Source organism: Triticum dicoccoides, chromosome 3B, assembly GCF_002162155.2.
Source record: "Triticum dicoccoides isolate Atlit2015 ecotype Zavitan chromosome 3B, WEW_v2.0, whole genome shotgun sequence".
In the NCBI taxonomy this organism is placed as follows: Eukaryota; Viridiplantae; Streptophyta; class Magnoliopsida; order Poales; family Poaceae; genus Triticum; species Triticum dicoccoides.
This window is the reverse complement of record NC_041385.1, coordinates 204,954,328-204,970,772: the sequence shown is the minus strand read 5'-3', so window position 1 is coordinate 204,970,772 and position 16,445 is coordinate 204,954,328.

Sequence of the window (16,445 nt, the reverse complement as noted above, 5' to 3'; positions counted from 1 at the left end):
TACGTATGCATGAGTGGCGTTCAAGACCCTGCCCGTATGTACGTACGTGGCCGTATTTTCTTTCTTGCACCCTCGCCGCTGTACGTATGTGTACGTGTGCGCCTCTACTACGACCAGTATGTACGTACACGTTCCCGACCAGAATGAAAACGCTACATACGCTTCGACTAGGTGGGTCCTGACTATCAGGCACTTCCTTGCCTACGAAGATGTAGCTGGTGGGTCCCAGCAGTCAGGGGGGCGAATCGATTTTTTTGCCCGAACGCACTTCCATGCGTGCGAAGATGTAGCTGGTGGGTCCCAGCAGTCAGGGGGGCAAATCGTTTTTTTTTGCCCGGACGCACTTCCTTGCATGCGAAGGTGTAGCTGGTGGGTCCTAGCAGTCAGGGGGGAAACGTTTTTTTCACAAAATATGGTGGCCCGTCCGGTGGGTCCCCGCTGTTAGGTGGAGGAATAATTATTTTGCGCGTAATAAGGAGGCACTTCCTTGCTGCAGCCGTGGACCCAGCTATCAGCCTCTCCACGTACAGTCCACGTCCGATGGAAGCCGTTCCTTGACCACGTTGACCACGCTGCGCTGAGAGCACCAGGGCGGTGGACGACTGCGAGGCCTAGGAAGGGGACGACGGGGAGCCGGGGAAGACGCGGCAGTGGAAGCCCACGCCGAGAGGAGTACGAGGGTTCACTGGTTCGGCTGCGGTGTGAGGCTGCCGTCGCCGCAGGGCCTGGCCAGCAGTGGGAATACTAGGGGGCGGTGAGGCCTCCGCGGCAGCACATCTGTCCACGGGAGGCAAGAGCATGCGGCACGACCGGCGCTGCTTTGGGCGGCTGGAGCAAGAAGACCAGAGGTTGAAGAAGCACTATGGCCGTTGGATGGACATCGTACGGTCACTGGAGCTAGAATCGTTTATATTGACTAAGTTGACAAAGCCCTCCGTCCCCGTCAACTTAGTAGGGACACAAGTCAGCCTCCCACCAAGGTGGGTCCCATCTAGTTGGGGGGTATTCATTTTTTTGCGCGTAATAAGGAGGCACTTCTGGTGGGTCCGAGCTGACAGCAGGGGGAACGTTTTTTTTGCGAAATACGGTGGCCCGTAGGGTAGGTCCCAGCAGTCAGGGGCAAACGTTTTTTTCACGAAATACTGGTGGCCCATCCGGTGGGTCCCTGCTGTCAGGTGGAGGAATAATTATTTTCGGCGTAATAAGGAGGCACTTCCTTGCGGCTGCCGTGGACCCAGCTGTCAGCCTCTCCACGTACAGTATTCTTCCGATGGAATTAGGTCGTTGACCACATTGACCACAGCGCACCGAGAGCATCACGGCGGTGGACGATGGCGAGGCCTAGGAAGGGGACGATGCGGAGCCGGGGAAGACGTGGCAGTGGATGCCCACGCAGAGAGGAGTACGAGGGTTCACTGGTTCGGCTACGCTGTCATCGCCGTAGAATAACAGGGGGTGTGGGTGAGTGGAGTGGAGGTATGTCCTGGCCAGCGGTGGCAGTAGTATGGGGAAGGTGAGGCCTCCGCGGCAGCACAGCCGGCCACGGGAGGCAGGAGCAGGCGGCATAACCGGCGCTGCTTTGGGCGGCTGGAGCAAGAAGACCAGAGGTTGAAGAAGCACTACGGCCGTTGGATGGACATCGTACGGTCAGTCGAGCTAGAATCGTGCATATTGACTAAGTTGACAAAGCCCTTCGTCCCCGTCAACTTAGTAGGCCCACTATAGTGGGTCCCAGCTAGCAGGGGGAGTATTCTTTTTTGGGGCATAATAAGGAGGCACTTCCTTGCGTGCGAAGATATAGCTGGTGGGTCCGAGCTGTCAGCGGCGGTAACGTTTTTTTCGCAAAATACAGAGGCCCTTTCGGTGGGTCCCAGATGTTAGGTGGAGGAATCATTATGTTGCGCGTAATAAGGAGGCATTTCCTTGCGTGCGGCCATGGACCCAGCTGTCAGCCTCTCCATGTACAGTCCACTTCCAATGGATGTCATTCATTGACCATGTTGACCAGGCCACACCGAGAGAACCAGGGCAGTGGACGATGGCAAGGCCTAGGAAGGGAACGACACGGGGCCAGGGAATACTCGGCAGTTATTTCCCACGCGGAGGAGTACCAGAGTTTACTGGTTCATCTGCCGTTGCCAGAGAATAACAACATGTGTGGGACTGAGGGTGAGTAGAGGGATAGCTAGGCCAGCGATGGGAGTACGGTGGGGCGGTGAGGCCTGCGCGGCAGCACAGCCAGCCGCGGGGTGGAGGGAGCAGGCAGTCCCGCCGGCGCTTGTTTTAGCGGCTGGAGCAGGAAGAGCAGAGATTGAAGAAGCACGACGGCCGTTGGATGGACATCCAATAGTATACAGGCCATCTGTGGAAAGCCTCAAATCTGTGGAAAACAGCATACATCCCGTCTGCCATTATTTCAAATAGTTTACAGCCCATTTGCTAATTCTTACGGGTTTTTTTGGAGCCCACATTCTTTTTGTTAGCATTACAGCCCATATTGTGGCCACGGTTAAAAAATTATACGAAATTTTGCATATGTCGGTGCGGTCTGAACTGTTTTTAATCCCGAAATTTCGAGTCACATTCAGACTGATTTTAAAAATAAATGTATATCAATATAAAATCAAATAAATTGTCAACGCATAAAAATCAATGCAATTTAAAATCTCGAAATGAAAAAAAGATATTTAAAACCAATTGCCAGTTTGATGTGTTTTAAAAATGTACAACCCATTTCTGATTACTGATTGGCCATTTTCTCGGCCAGCCGAATGAAGCTCTCCTCGTCTAGCCCAACAGGCCTGATAAAGTGACTTACTTGACAAATCACAAAAAAACTGGGCTAGCCATTTTCAAAAAGAAAAAAAAACTATTGGGCTGGTCTGTGGTAAACATAAAAGAAAAGACTGTGTAGACAGGCCAGAGTGTCCCGCACAGCCCAGTTGACACCCTGCTTTCGTCTCAAAAACGTATTAGATAAATGCCACTCCAATTATGGCGATTCATAAAAATGCCACTGCAATTTCCAAACTTTGAAAAATGCCACTGCAATTTTTGCAAACTTTGAAAAATGCCACTGCAGTTTGCAAACTTTGAAAAATGCCACTCTAGACTTCAAAAAATGCCACTAGAAATAGCATGAAATGGCAATTTTCAAAGTTTGGAAATTCAGTGACATTTCTCGGAGGCATTTATCAAATTAACCCAAAACAAAAATAACTGGGCGAGCTGTTGGGTCCCTGGTGTCAGCCGCTCGTTGTGCAAGTCTCTCATTTACTAACTACGTTGACAATGGCATGGGACCCAGATGTCAGAAATCCACTAGGAGGAGCCATTTTTTTATTGGCTTGAAATAAGGAGGCACTTGCTTGTGTACTTCCATGACCTTGGCGGGTCCGTGCTGTCATCCTCTCCATGTACAATCATCTCCTGATTGTGTACGCGTCAACTTGCTAGGCCCACAAGTCAGCCTCTAAACCCGTGGAGGACAAATACAACCCATCTAAAAAAATAACAGCCCATTCCATACGTTCAAACGGAAAGTTCAACATTCAGAGCAAAGTAACAGGTCTGATCCACATATAGAGTACTGAACTTCCACGTTGACAACCATCATAGCCAAGTTAACTATCTACTCCCACTAGACAAGTACTAAGTTACTCTTAGCTAACTAGACAATGCCGGCGGTACACACTAAACGCCGGCACCGGCGTCCTGCGCCTCGCCTCAGACTTGCCAGAGGTGCGATAGGGCGCGTTGCTCGCGCACGTTGGCCCTTTCCAGGCCGGCGTGGTCCACCGAAGCTTCGGCTTCCAAGCGGGAAACCCACTTGACGAGCTGGTAGTAAAAATCGGCGTCGTGAACGCGTGCGTGCCCGACAGCCTCCAGGGTTATTTGCCGGGCGCCGGCCTCCACGTAGTCGGCCCAGTTGCGGGCGCTCTGCTTGCGACTCAGAGCGTCGGTGCGCTGCTGCTCCACGTCCTGCTGGTGGCGCAAATCGGCGTCATGCCGCTCCTCTGCCAGGCGGTCGCGCTCCAACAACTCCTGCTCCTCCGCCATGCGGTCGCGCTCCAAGAAATTCTCGATCTGCGCATTGCCATCTAAAGACAGATAGAATGCCTCCTCCCTTTGTCTGCCTTCCGGTGAAAAACTGAACACTAGTTCCGGCGGTGACCGCCTCCGGCGTCGCCTACTGCGGACGGGCGGGGGCATGGCGGTCGTGGCGAGCGACGTCGGCTGGTGGGGGCTTATGAGGATATGGCGAGTTGGGTCACGGTGGCATTGGAGAATGCCGGGAAACAGTACTTATAGGGGGAAGGTAGCGCGACGGTCATCGGAATTCAATGCATAATGGCTTAGCGCGCCAGCTTGCCGTGGAAAACTAGGGAAACTGAAATTATGACTGTGCCGTCCCATCCCGTCTGGGTCGCACGCCGGCATGGCGGTCAAACGAGTGCACTCGAATCATCTCCCTCCTTGTCAATAATGATTTCACCGATTTAAAAAGCCCGTAACAATTAAAGTGTATCTTTTTCGCATCCGTTAGCTGCCTTAATTATGGCCGGCTGCATGCAGGCACTCTGAATCGCTCGCAGGTAGTACGCGAAGCAGCATGCAACGAGTTGCAGCTGAGGGCACGCATGCAGCCACTTAAATCGCTGGAATTAATTAGGCTTAAACTTCTGCATGCCATTAATTATTGCCATGCCTTGGTCTTGCTGCTTTGCTCACGGGACTAATAAACCCGGACAGAGGGAGTACCTTGGTTGGTGAGAGGTTTGATTTAAGCCCTGCAAACCAGAAATGAGGTACTAGTACGCGCGTGATCCGCTATTTATTCGTGTAGGATCGAGTAGGTCGTTTCTTGAAATGAGCCCTGCAAACCGGAAAGGAGGTAGTACGTGCGTGATATGCTATTTATCCGTGTAGGATCGATAGTGTAGCTTGTCAGTTTCTTTAGAGGTAGGCATTTTTATCCGTGTAGGATCGATAGTGTAGCTTGTCAGTTTCTTCAGAGGTAGGCATTTTTATTCAAAAAACTGCCACTTTGCATCTTGTGTCGCACATAAAACTGCCAGGTGCGCATTTGTAGGCTAGCTAGTGATCAATCAGTAACTTGTAAACACTGAGCAAACAGAAATAAGTAACTGTTAATGCATCTCAATGATTCACAGATCATATAAAAATATGTAGCCCCAAAAGCAAAGATCAACCACTTTGGATCTTGCGTCGCAACTAAAACTACGATTCCCATACATAAGATCAACATGTTAATGCATCTCAATGATTCACAGATCATATACAAATATGTAGCTCCAAAAGCAAAGATCTAGAAAAAACATCTGTTCTTCCTACTAACATGGATGCTTCTCTTGGCCAACATTCAGTACATACTGAAAGACAATTCCTCTTGCAAACGTAAGTGGTTTCACCAACAGCTGGAACCATGAGAATGAACCACACATGATGGAGGAACATCCACTGCAATATGATTTGGTCTTCTCTTGATCACACCGCGAGACTATTTTCGGAATACAAACTTTAACTTAGGGAAAATGATGCCCATTGTATAATCAGACCAAAGCAATGAAGCACCACGTGTTGGCCAGTAAATAGTACAGTACTACTTTTCTTAGTCCATGAAGTGACTATAGAATCTTTATGTCTATTTTCAAATGGCACTGCATGCAGTGACTATACTATTCTCTTGTGCAGTTCAACCAAAATTGCGGACACTTTGTTTGTTTGCCAAATAGCAACGGGCAGACATCTCTGTCTGCACAAATATCAAGCAGCTAGTAAACATATACCACACCATGTTCGGAGTGATGGAAGAGGTCAAATCGATACAACCAAAATTGAGCATCCAATCATTGAGTCCTGTCCTGCACCTCCAATGTAGGTCCACCCTGCCAATAAATTCACATGCAAACCACTAGTATTACTACCAAATGACAGTACAAAAAGAGTAGCAAGATAGTAGCAAACCATGTACCTTCGTAATGAACAGATCATAGTGCCACCAATTGGATATAAAGGTTTGGAAAAAAACATGCTCCTAATGTTGAACCAGTTGGACTTTTTGTGCAGCTCCACTAAAATCGAGCATCCCTGTTTGCATAGATATTGAAAGGGTGATTACTATAAAAGTGGCACTAGTTGAAGCATAGACTCACAAATATAAGCATTCCAATTTCTTAATGGGAAAAGGTAGCAAGACTGTTTCTAACCACCTGTCTGAAGGAATAAATAAAGCAATAGCGGCTGATGTCAAGAAGGCATACATAGTTTTTTTTCTGAAAAACTGAGCCATTCCTGACCTTTCCTCTTCTTTTAAGCAAATTTTGTGCAGTTCTACTAAAAAAATGCCATCACCGCCTTGACAATTTAGTTACACTGTACAAAAGGAAATGACTTAACGTTACATCATGATGTCGGGTATGTAGTAGACAGGAATTAGAGACAAACATACAGACCTCCTCCGATAACATAATGAACATTAATTTTAACAAAGGTCTGACTAGCTTTACCAGGATAATTTGAGTGAACTCTACACCCTCTGTTCCTTAATATAAGACGTTTTCGCGGTTCAATTTAAAGTACCCAAACGTCTAGTATTTAGAAAAACAGGTAGTAGTTTTCTTGAGCACATATCTGGGAAAGCTTGCCACACTTTATTTATGTCCATACGCTAATGCAGCACCATTCGAATACTACAAATATACACTAATCCAGTGGCTAGTGCAATAGTAGAGTAGTTAGTTTATTACTGGGTACAGTACAATGGTTTTACTGAACAGATTTCAATAAACTCTAGAACTGGAAGGTTTGTATAAGAATTAACAATACAAAATGCAAAGGTAACAAGTGTCAGCATTGGTATACTAGCTGTGCATGAGCATTAAACCAAATACAAAAGTCTGAAGGTAACTAGCATTATTAACTAATGACAGTACAAAAAAATTGCAAACCATGTACCTCCAAGGTAAATATCATTTCGAACTCGGGGGGACCTTAAAAATTGCTATCCCAATCTTGATAATTGATCAAACATAAAAACTTGATCTTTCCTCTTGATAATCAAGAGAACAGCCGGAGGAGGAGGTGCGCACTCTTGACCTTTCCTCTTGTCTTCATAATTGTCTGTGCAGTTTAACCAAAATAAAATGACATCAGCGCCTTGGCATTTTGGTGACATTGTACAAAAAAATTAACTTATCTCATGAAAGTGAGGCATGTAATCTATAAGCATTAACAGTGCAAAAATCTGAAGGTAGTAACAAGTTTCATCATTGGTATACTGGCTGTGCAACAGCATTAGAATGCCTTAGCTGAAAAATCTTTAATACATCCACAAGCAACAGCTAAACCTGAAATGATCCAGTGACATTAAATGGCACTGCTTAAATTTATCTGTGGCATTAGACTGAGAGCGGCATTAGTTAAATGTGGCATCACTTTAGCAGTAGCATTGCTTGACTTGACTGCTGGCGTTATACTAACAGCAAAAAAATTGGCAATAAGAGCATGGGAGGCCCATTCGGACAGTGGGCGTACCAGTACGATGTACCTCCACGAACGCAGAGTGGTGAGGGAGGTATGGTTGCCCAGAGCAACAAATATCCAGGCAGCATATGTGGATTACGTCCCATTTTTGTTCTCTTTAGCCACCATTTTCCTATGTGAGGACAACAAACCGATCGACCTGGTCATTCTCTATTGCGTTGTCATGCCTTTCTACCCTTCTTCAACCAAGAGACACGAGACTCGTTCCTTAGCTACTGATTTTTCCCTTTTCAACCTAGATGCGGGTTCGATGCCTTCTCTCTTGGACAGTACAGTCTCCCTTCATTTCCTTATTCAACCCAGACATGCATTAGTCTGCATGAAGTAGGGTTTCCTTTAATAGTGCAAATTATGTTTTCGTCTGTGTGGCCAGCAGAGTAGAGGATAGCAAATTGCAAAGATGGTGGAGTGGAAAAAGATCCACATGCAACGACGTGCCAGATGGGGCAATAGAACAAGGGTATGGTTCGAAAAGAGGTATCATACCTGAGAGTCGGCGGGAAGTGGCTTCGCTCGTGGTCATCGTCCTCTACACACACTATGGCAGCGATCCTGCGCGGGCGCTAGGTCTGAGAGGACGGCCTTGTCATTAGTGCGTGACCTCGCTCGCCGACGACGAGTGCGTCAACGCTGCACGTCCTTTTCTTCCCCGGAGGATCTGTGACCACCGGTGAGGAGGGAGAGAGGGGCCGTCTTTTTTAGATCTGGAGAGAGGGTGGTAGTGTGAGAAGCAAGTGGGCAGCCCTTGGCAAGAAAGCGCTGAAGCTCTAGCCTATATATCTTCTTTATACTACTAGTACTGGAGGTGGAGTAGTGGTAGAGTAGTTTATATTTTCTCTGCGTACAGTACCAGTTAGTCGTGCTTCAAAACTAAACGGCACGCCATTAAATAAATAAAGGCCGATAACTAATGCGGCACCTCAGGCCAACGCAGCCAGATCGCATTTTGCACGAGAAATTACACACCATGTCTCGTTGACATGTGGTCCCATTCCACATATTAGTGAGACGACGACGAGTAGTAGGAGTATTTCCGAACCGACGTGTAGGCCAGGGTGCCCCGTCGTGAACTATGGCAAACTGGCAACCGTCCTCCGACGCTTCGCCTTTCCCTCTCGATTTGGAACTGCTGTCGCACATTCTTCCTCTCCCTCCTCCATTTTCGTTCAGCCCTTCACGCTTTCTTCTGCCATTGTTCGATCGTCTTCTCCATGGAGGGAATAGGATGGAAACGACCCCGTTATTCTTGCCCCGATTTGAAAGATGACGTGGTGGAGGAACTCATTGATCGGTGCGATGTCATCACCTCGGCTAGCATGGCAGGTTTGTTCAAGCCCATTCTCGACTCAACTAATAACATCATTACAAGGAACCCAAGAGTCAAGGAGCGGTTTGATCTCCCCTATCTTCTTCGCCGTGACCCTGATGACTGGTGTTGTCACGACGGAGGCCTCGCCCTGTGAAAGTTGATGCCGCTTGATAATGATACGTATGATGTTAAGATGCATCGCTTGAGGGCAAGTCTTGGGCAGGCGCAAATGGAGATTTGGTTGTTTACATTGGGTCCAACTGCGAGTGGGAACTTGTGAATGTGTACACTCGTGACCGGGTTCCACTTCCGAAAATCTCAGCAGACTGCCCAGAGGTTGAGCACACCGGTATTGTACGCACGTTCAAATACAATCATGGTGACTGTCTTCTACGGAAGATAGCAATTTCTCGAGTCCCCAACCGCTCTTGGAATTACAAAAACTATGAAGTTGTTGCTATCTTGGACAAGCTTGTTGCCGTCGTCAGTGGTTTGACTGGATGGATATTGCTCAAAAATCAGTTTCTGTACACGGATGAGTACTGTGATGCAATTGAATACGAGGGCCTTGTGTTTGCTTCCACCACTCGTGGCACTGTTTTTGCATGGCATCCTCGTTGTTTTGGTATGTTTGTCTTCCACCGTAATTATAATTGTTTCATCCACATGCATGCGGGTTAGCAAGGCTGGTCATAGTGGGGAGTAACTTAGACTAGTAACATGCATATGTTACTAGTTTATGTTACTACCTCTATAGTGCATAGTATCTTAGATTAGTATCATAGGTGGTCTCATTTATTGCCGTGCATGACACATAGTAGCATCACATTTATTATGTCACGGTATCTACCTATGTTACTATAACCATCTCTTTCTTCCTTAATTGCCTGCCACATAAGCATGTTTGCGAGTCCCAAGTGCATGATACTACTTATGTTACCCCCACTATGGCTAGCCTTACTAATTAACCTTCTTATTGTGTTTCCAAGGTCCTGTGAACATTCCACCACCTATACTTGAAGATTTTTATAACCAAGGGGGAGATGATGATGGTGATGATCACGAGCATGAGGACGAGCAGCGCCCATATACTATTTGGCTCCTGGCAACTAATTCTGATGGATCACCTCTTCTTGTGTGTATACAGCCCACTGATGATGTTACTGCTAAGGAAGCGGGTGTAGTCTGCCATGGTCGCACTCTCCGGACTTATTCCAACACCCGTTGCATGGTATTCGGGATGGATACTAGTGTGCTAGTGCCAACTCCTTCTCCCTGGTACAGAATTGATATTCTTGGAGAAAATTCGCTCTTCCTTGGACAAAACTATCCAATGATGGTGAAAGGCGATCCAAGTGCTGTTGACACAACGTCACTACCATTTATGAGAAGCAACTGTGTCTATACCTCGGACATTTGGGTGGTTCCCTACCCTGGTACTGATATAGTAGTCCGCTTCAGCCTGGATGATCAGTCCTGCGTTGGTCTCCAGATCGACAATGGATGGCCCGTCCCAAAGAATCACTTGTGGTTCAAAGCAAGCGTTTCCAACGCCGAGGAATAGTTGAGTTGAAGTTCATTTCATTGCTTGTTATTTGTTGTGTGGTGAAAACTTTAGTATTTATAATGTATCCTCGTTGTCGATGTGGGTTGATGACCCGTTGTATGTAATAAAATGATATGCCTGTGACAAATTTACTAAATTTATGAATGGCTTTCGAGTTGCTTCTGTGAGTGAGTGATGCGACGAGGAAAAAAAATATTTTCGGAATACATAATTGTACATGCATTGCAATAGGTTATCGGATGAGGCCAATCATCAACAATAGTAGTACACTATTTGTACTAGCTTCACATGCTTCACGCGTCGTGCGGGTGTTTTTACTGTAGCCATACATAACCAGCACCTCGAATCCTCGATACTAGTAGTACTATATACTAGTAAGTAGTAGGAGTAGTAGGGTGGCATGGGCCAGAACAAGCATTCACGTCCAGGAGAACGGCACACGCCACCAGCACGACTTCCATCTGACACCAAATTTCTTGGAGTCCGTGCTAGAGCAATCTCTTCAACCTCATCATTTCTCTAACTCAGCCATCACGCGGCAGGTGAGGTGGGGGTTTGCCGATAGTCGGCTTCCTCAACTGCGGTCCCACTTGTAAGGCCAACTCCAACGCTTTATCAATATATGGATGTACTCTTCTTCCCAATACAAAAACTTGCATCCATTCTACTCCCTCCGTTCTAGTATTTGTCAAAATATATATGTATCTAGACATGTTTTAGTATATAGGCACATCCATTTTTGGACAAATGGAAGTCAAGTATTTTGGAACGGAGGGAGTACACAATAAAAATTTTAAGTTAGCACAACTAGTCTAATCCGAGAGCACAACCAAAGATTTGGTCGGGTTCTTCCTCCTTTTGCCGACACGTGGGACATCCAGCATCCAGGTCGTGTCATGAAAGAAAATTGAGTGGTAGTTGATAAGTTGAAGCCACGAGGTGTGCATCTTGGGTTAAACTGTCAATAGAATCTTACTGCTCTTGAGTAACTCCAAAAGCGGCCACCGAAGATCTTTCTTGGATTTGTTTTTCATCACCAACACGTCGAGGTGAAAGATGTGCAGGTTCAGTGGGTCCTCTTGCATTTTCACTGACATGTGGGACTACATGTGAGCAAACGGACGATGGGCTCCGCGCGTCTACTGGTGGCTGAGAAGAAAGATAGAGGAGTGCCGAGCACGGACTGCAGGAATTTTGTTCTACGTATTGTACCTCGATATAGGCTCGATATAGTGGGGTGGCATGGTCCATAACTAGCATTCACGTCTAGCACTACGACACACGCCACCCACACGAGTCCCATCCGACACCAATTTTCTTGGAGTCCGTGCTACAGCCATCTCTTCTCCCTCCTGTTTTCTCAGCCATCGCGCAGTGGGCGGGGTGGGGGTTTGCCGATGGTCGGTTTGCTCAACTACGGTCCCACTTGTATGTGAAAATGCAACACCACACGCATTCCCGCTTGAGCGGCGTGCCGCACCAACCATGTGGGGGTGCGACGCGAACACGGCAGGCTTTTCCTTTTAAACTCGTAACTTGTAAAATTTGGTTCTGCTCCATGGCGCGATAGATAGATAGAAAATAACGATTTTGCCTAGAGTAACGAGAAGTTTGGTTCTGGCGCCATTCATGCATGGAGTACGTACGAAAATTATGAAGTTGATGTGAAAGGTAAGATAATTACTATAGTATCATATACTACTACATGGATTGGACGGAAAGATAAAAATACATACGGATCCATCAATGACATCCTCACGCCATAGTGCGCCGGGTCACCAACCGACGTGTGAGGAGCAGCGGCGTTGGCGGCAAGCTCAACGTGCTTCTGAACAGTGCGCCCAAGGTTGCCCTGCGTTCCAAGAAGGCCAGCGTCCTATCATCCTCCTCTTGCATGCGCGTAGACGTGGGTGATTATGTCCATGGTGTCTTGCTGCGCTAGGCGCTGCGTGGCGAGCGCGACCTCAAGGTGGACATTCTCCAGCGCGACGGCGGGCAGTCGCAGGGCCACCAGTGCGTTGAAGAGGTTGTCACCATAGTGGCCGTTGAGGGTGGCGGGCATCGCAGAGCCTGGGCGCGTCGGCTGAAGGCTTACGTCAAAGTCGTCCGTGAGCTTCTTGACGACAGTGAACTTGTCGAGGAAACCGACGAGGACCTCGTCGAACAAGGAGACGAAGCTGTCATCCAAGCGGCCCCTCGCCCTGCCGGCCTCAAGCAATACTACCTGGAGACGTTCCTCGTTGCCGGGCCGCAGGCCGTCGTCGTGGACCATCTGGCACAGCCGGCTGATGCTCGCGCTCATCGCCTCCATGGGTCTAGCTTAGCTTCTACTAGTCAACTGATCTTGCGATTCGAGTGATCACTCTTGCCCTTTGTTAGCGTGCATAGGTGCGTAGGATTTCATACTACTCCTCGGCCCTCTACTGCACCTGCCTTTGGCTATATGATAGGTGGGCCAGCCACCCCCTGGGCCCACGTGTCATTCACCCAAAGGCAGTTGCCGTAAGTCAATGAAGCTGCGCCCCGTCCGTGCCGGTGCAGTATACTCATCTCACCGGACCTCTAGTTGGGGCCAAACGAGAGAAGTTTGATGTTTACTGGTTTATTGGTCCCCTTTGCATTTTGCGCCAAGTTTTGACCTTTGATTTAACTAATAAAATGTTAATGCATGTAAACAAAATGTTGTGTAAGTCACATTACGAAAACCAAATAATCCCAAAACACTTAGGCACGGTGCATTAACTCCCTCTTTGTTTCTTATTTCGTGACATATCAACCAATGAGAGATGTGGGCCGTGCATGCTTTCAATGACTTGAGACTACCAAACATGACATGCAGTGTTTAGTTCATTGCATGTAATCCTATTAAGACTCTAGTTAGCAAGAAAACATTAAGTTCTCTCGCCGATAGGAATAAAACACCATGTATTTATTTACAGAGGGAGTAGTACATTTTTTGTGACATGCATTACTAGATATTGCTAGTCAAATACTAAAATCCAGATGGACGTGGTAGTACTACTAAATCTAGACGGTGGTGCTACTAGTACTAGTAGTAGTACTACCAGTGTAGTACTCCTAGGAGTACTAGCACTGTACTACCCATTGGTCAAATTATTACGTGTTGCTCCTCATAGTGAAGTGAGAAGACCCTGCGCCGGAGATGACACCTGAGTATAGGAGCTGTGTTCGGCATACCATAGTTAGCCTCACCGTCTGCAGTCACTATCATCATGGCTGTAGAGCTAGCCTACTTACAACTAGCCCTGTTCGACATAATTTCCCGTGCGTACACGCCCGTGCATTGCACGAAACACCAAGATTGGGGGTCGACTGCCCCGGCAGTGGCCATCGCGCCAGATTTTTCCACGGCCTTCTTGATGTGGTGGGGAGGAGATAAGGATGATTGTGAGAGACAAGGAGTTGTTTGTAAATAGGGAACAAGTGCGGGCATCTCTTTGCAAAAATGGAGAAGCTTGGTTTGTATGCGTCAGATCTAGATCCGATGGCTATTGGTGAAAGATGGGAGACACAACATCATCACCAACTCAGGACCTGTTGGATTCGCAGGATTTTGAAAATGCAGGAATAGGACATGGCAATATTACAAGTTTCAAACTGATATTACAAATGTTAGGAGTAATGCTGCACCTAGGAAGAGGGAATTACTAGGAAGTTCACGTAAGAACTTTTGTTACTCTAGGTGGATGCAGCGTTATCGTACAAACTAAAATCCATTGCCCTGACAAGTCACTAATGGGCAAATAAGTTTTCGAGTCTCTGGCCACTTGATGTTTCAAAAAAAAATCAGCTTCTGCGGAGACTTTGTCATTTAGGCTTAGACGCTTGCGGTGATCAGCACACCATTCATCGTTGCGCCAGAGAACGCTAAACCTCATTACCTTGAGCACACTTGCCTCCAGAACAAAGAACCTGGAAAATTTAATCTCAGATGTGCTGCCTCGGTAGTCGATCAAATCAATTTCTATAAGATGGAGATCAAGGCATTCGATGAGATTGTTATAGTGCAGTACATTTTTCACTTTTGGGTCTTTTTTTTATCTGCAAAAGAAGAGAACATATTAGAGCAGCTGGCTGCATAAGATTGCCGTGTCATCAAGAGGTACCAATATCATTCGCTCATACGATAGGGTTGGCTGGTTAGTGATATTTTTCACTCTCTCTCTCTCTCTCTCTCTCTCCCTCTCTCTGTTTCTGTTTCCTCTCATTTAACTAGGAGCACGTGAAGAGCTTGGGCATTTTTTTCCTTCCACTATGTGGCTGATGCCATATTTCGCAAAAGTATGCCACATAATACACATCGATGTCAAATCAAAAGATTTTGGCACCGCTCTCGCGATGTGAGAGAGTTGGCACCGCTGTGCACACAAACCCACATGTGTAAACAAATCAATCAAACCAACTACACCAGCCTCTCACTCTCCCAAACAAGTGTTTTTTTATTGCCTCAGTTCTCTCCCTCCCGCGCAGTGTTTTTTCATTGCGTGAGTTAATTTGGCACCGGAGCAAAGTAGGTGCTCCAGATTAGGGCACCAGGTGAGCAATGGAGGGGCATCGATGCCAAATGCATCACAAGTGAATTTGGCACATGTTTTGGCCTACATAGCCCACTTTTGTACTCCCTCCGTCCCAAAATTCTTGTCTTAAATTTGTCTAAATACGGATGTATCTAGTTACATTTTAGTGTTAGATACATCTGTATCTAAACAAATGTAAGACAAAAATTTTGGGACGGAGGGAATACTACCTCATATTTAGTATAAAATTTTGACCATAGATTTACCTAAGAAAATGCCAATGCATGTCACTAAAAATTACACCATTTGAAATTATGTTTAAATACGAAACCAATGATATAGTTCTTAGTGACATGCATTAACATTTTGTCAGTTAAATCTATGGTCAAATTTTGATACTACAAAATTGGAAGAGTAAACCAGGACGGAGGTAGTAGTAGTACTTGCCCTTAGGGTAACCAAAGAGTTACTGGAGTTGTCTAAGTTACTTTCCACTATGACTAGCCTAGGCTACTATAGTAGTACATCATAAAAATGATGCAGGTGATCACGTGAGAAAAAATACTAAAAACATTTCTTTCGGTGCAGTGCGTAAATGTAGTTTTGAACACTACACTTGTCATCGTAATTCGGGAAAATTACGAAAAAATTGAGCTACTTGTGATTACCGTTTACTAATAGGAAAGAAGTTTCACCTCGATGAGTAGCTTCTCCGTGCATGGAAAGCATGTATGGGGCCGATAGATTTTAGTGCTAAGATCTTCACTGTGCGCATGTACTGGGTCAAGCTTGTGGGAATCATGTTCTGGAAGACGGTCGTAAATACATCAAGAAGAAATTTAAAAATGTGAATTTCAAGAAGACAGAGAAGAAGATGAGTGTTGTACCTGAACGATTACGGATCCAGCTGTCAGGACCCCGACTCAATGCCACATCGATCTAGCATGTAACACCTCATATCACTTTGCGGCCTCACGCACGGTATCCCCATGGGTGTCGCCTTACCTTTGCCCGGGACCGTTTGCGCCTTTTGGCAAACGTATATGATAGTGTCGCTAGCATCCATATGATAAGGAGCCCGGGCTGACATGGCTAGTCGTAAACCCAAAGTGGCACTAACTTACAGGGACAGGCATACATGACCCAGCAACGAACGTGTCGGTCATCAGCGAGTGAATCCAGGCTGTAGCACTGGGCTAACAGGACTCCGGTGAACCGGGCTATAGCGGGCTAACAGGACTCCGGTGTTCATCGCGTAACATTTCCCCGAAGGGACAGACACAGGAACGAAGAAGGACACATGCCGGCCAACCTAAGTGTTCCGGAGCAGTAGCGAGCTACCAGGGCTCAGTGGAAGCACTAGGAGACATTTCCCGGTAAGAGAGGCTACTAAGGATAAACAACTAGATAGACAGATCCCACACATAGCAATACACATTACATGTATGCATAACATGCAAGTATG